Source organism: Thermobia domestica, chromosome 1, assembly GCF_964235325.1.
Source record: "Thermobia domestica chromosome 1, izTheDome1.hap1.1, whole genome shotgun sequence".
Lineage (NCBI taxonomy): Eukaryota > Metazoa > Arthropoda > Insecta > Zygentoma > Lepismatidae > Thermobia > Thermobia domestica.
The window spans coordinates 337879931-337884006 of NC_137454.1; positions in this window are offsets into that span (position 1 = coordinate 337879931).

Consider the following 4076-nt stretch of genomic DNA (forward strand, 5'->3'; position numbering starts at 1 on the left):
TCAACATCCTAAATAGTTTCACTGCTAACCAGTGTTTTTCTTCCCTCCATTGAAGCGTGTTACGACTTCAGCTTAGCTATCAAAATAGCAACGACATTAATATGACGTCAACGCTTAAATAGTCCACAGGCACTTACAAGGAATGCTTTCCAGTTGAAAAACGAGTTTTAGAAATCTGATTAGTATAGTTTTCGGAATTAGTCCCAGAAGCAACAGTTCTATTAGCGACAGGAACTGTTACCTGTCCTATGAGCGACCGATTCATTTACATTGAGATGATGGAAGATGATATGATTCCATCTCGGAAAGTATGTTTGCCTCTGGCGTTATTAGCGCCTGAACAACCTTGGTATGAAATATGTACGTGCCAGTGATACTGTTCGTCAAATATATTTTTCCTCTACTGTGAGTGCAAATAAAACTTATTTTAATTTTGAGTTAGATTTGACATAAAACGTATCAAGTAACTTAACGAGATTACAGGGATATTTCTATGAAAAGTATATTCCTATGTAATTATTGAAAATCCAGTTGTAATATCCCCTTTCTTCAAAAGCTCTGTTTTCTGTACTTAATTTGATTTAAATCTAATTACTCACTAAGCCCAGTAATATATTTTATTTTGAAAAACTTAAACGTGTAACAGTTTCGCCGTGAATAAAATAAAAAAAATGTCAATGACAAGAGACAGCTTTTGAAATCCCTTACATGTGATTGGCTATTATTCTCAACCAATTCCACCAATTACAATGTAGTTCACTCTAAACAATCCAAAAGGTAAACAAACTCTGTCTTCCCTATTGTAAGCTACTAAAACGTAAACTAATTGCTTAATTTGCCTTCCTCTCTTGTTTTGACTTATACATAAAAGCTTGTCGCGTAGCAATCTGAAATAGTACCTTATAACTAGACGAACTGTTAAGTCCTGCGAGAGATTTATAACTTGTGTAATAATTTCTTCGAATACACCGTGTTTTTAGATTTCTTTGATATCCTCAAGTGGTGAACACCCTCTTTCCATGGGTGCCCGATGGGAAGACAGGGGTTGCCTCCTTGGCTCACAAAAATGTATACGTAGTATCGCAAACCACCTATATTATATATGAGATATACCAGACGTGATACAGCAACCATGGAGATGCCCTTCCCTAGAAAATTTTCTTTAGGCACCCCTACCTCGTTTTGATTTATTTCTTATGCCATAAACATATTCAATCTAAACTTATGCTCCGTATTATTTTAACATGAAATTTTTAATTATAATAGAATCATAGACAAAGGCGGAGCTACTCTAAATATTTAGTTAGTTTTCCCCTTGATTTAGTCAGTGTATTCATAGAAATTAATACAAAAACATAATATTAGGAAAAACGTATAAAAGATTGTTAATGTGATGAGAGCATTCTCATGTATTAAATTCAGGTAGAGCGAAATTTTTCATAGTGCATTTTGTTAGGTTCTAAATCACATTAGCATGAAACGAGTAAAAGAAGAGAGAACCTTATCTTCTTCCATCATCTTAGTATGAACGAATCGGTGACTCATAGAGCATTTAACAGATCGAATCAGTCGCTCATAGGACAAGTAACAGTTTCTGTCGCTAATAGGACTGTCGCAAGTGGGAAGACACCTAGTTTTCGTACCCTCCTTCAAAGTTTGAATATTTTTCAAAGTTGTAGTTGATTATATTTCAGAATGAACGAAGTTATGATGCATAAAGACTTTAGAATCGTGAAACTATAAAGCGATAACATTTTTAGATAATAAAAATGTCCTTTAAAAATCACTGAAAATTTTTTACAACTCTAAACATTTATTCTGGTGGTTTGTAGTTGAAACTTACCGTTATTATCTTGTCGAAAAAAAAACATGTCCTTTTTATCTAATAGGCTTCTCTCAATTGTTGACGAACTAACTGATTGGGTCAGTGTTTTTAAATATTCATGGTTGAAATATCATTTCTTCACGCGCTACCCTAGCCAACTGTTTTAACAAGGAGGTGGGTGAGGATAGATTTACATCGAAGTTGCATGACCGGAGTGTGACCTAATGTCACGTGGAATTATCATGGGGGTCAAGGTGGAACAGGACAAGCCCTACGGGACTTTTAACCCCTTCGCTCGCTGACACTCGCTCAGCTATGTTTCGTAACGTAAATAAATCACTTTTTTCATCAATGAAGTTATATGTGCCCGTATCTAACTACCCACTATTCTCTACAACCCCTCGCTTTGCGAGAACTCTACTACTTATTCTCCTGTTGGTTTATAACATCATTGTTTATAATGGCTATCCGAAATCTATAGGTAAATGTTGAAAAAAGCACAATTTATGCATTATATATTACGTACCAGGGCAAATGAATATTATTTTAATCTTATTTAAATGATAGAAGTGTTATAAAAATTTAAAAAAAAGAACTTTCCTTGGGCCGGGTTTGAATCCACGTCAAAAGTGATTTTCGGTACTAGCCCGTTCGCTAGCATGCTCGGCGACGAGGACCGACAGCAGTTGGCCTTTGATTTGTACTATATGTATGCTATGTAGCAAAAAAAAAAAAAAAAAAACCGGATAACTTCAACCAATTAGAACCGTGTATTTAGCTCCTATGACTAGGGTCGAGCGTGATTAAAATATATGTGTTAACCAATGATAATGATTGATTATATTACATATTTAATGTAAGGGCAGTGGAACAGCGCTTACCTCTGGTTCAAAGGGTCTCTGGTTCGATCCTAAACTATGTGAGTTGTGGTGAACAACATTCGCGAATGGGTTTCCTCGGTGTTCTTCCCACATTCTCATTTCACCAATTCTATCAGAATTATTCATTTTGATTAATCACCCGTCTCCTTAAGCTAAAGAGCATAATAGTGGTCCGTACATTAAATTAAATTTTTCATTTCTTCTTTGTATATACAGTATACTAGTAGAAATTCGTGTTCTTTGCACGGCGAAAATAAAGTTTAATAAATGGTATGTTTATATTCTCAAGTACGTGGGTGTTCGTGACACACTTTATGCGTTATCGACAAACTTCCTCCAGGTCGAGCAATTGAGGGTGGCGGCGCAGCACGAGACTGAGTCGACCCTATCTCTCTTCTTTTATATATAGATTTTTTTTTTTATTTTATAGATTTGTACACAGTAAAACAGTATTACATTAAATTTGACTTCCCATTAAACTTTAAGTTATCCATTGTTGCTGGTCTAGAGGCTAATGCGTTTGATTTCAGTGGAGGACGTTTGAACCTCTGTGGAAGGGCATTGAACTCAGGTTTAGATTCCGCTTTGAACCAGTATATGTCTCCTCGTATATAATCCGACTGCTGACAAAAGACGTAAGTACACATCCAACCATCCTTAATTTTTAAGCTAAAGCTATTTTATAGTCCTCTGAAACAATGAAAATTTTGTACCTATCAGAGGCCTCTGGTCATTGATTATCATGTATCACGTGAAATCGCTTTTCCTCCTCACAGAGTTTCGAAACATACAGTAGTGACGCTTGCACTTTATTCTTTAGTAAGTTTATTATTATAATAGATCATTTCGTGTCATATATGTCCTTGCAAGCAACAAAGTACTGAATACTATACGTCAAATTCCAAACCATATCACGCAAAGAACATATTACTATTATTTTCAATCTTTCCATCTACAGGAATAATCAACTTCGTGGAACCAACTGGCTAAATTGGTAAAACGTCAAAATCGCCGAATTCATTACAAGTTTCTTCTGTTATTATAACTGAAGCGCGACGCTAAAAATTATCATTAAAAACAATATGTTTCACTATATTACTTATACTAAACTAAAAGCAGCGTTTTTCAACCGCTGCGTCGCGACACATTGGTGTGTCGCGAGATGTTTAATGTCTTCTAAGATCTTCCACAAAGAAATTATCTTTAGAAGAAAATAAAAATTTATTGCTAATCGACTTGATTTCACACTTGTCTGGAAAGCTTGCTTTTAATATTGTTAATTTTTCTTTGGAAAGAAACATGGGCACAAAAAAATAATTTTAATAACACGATTCATGTTTTATTATTATTATTATTATAGTCACGAGAAT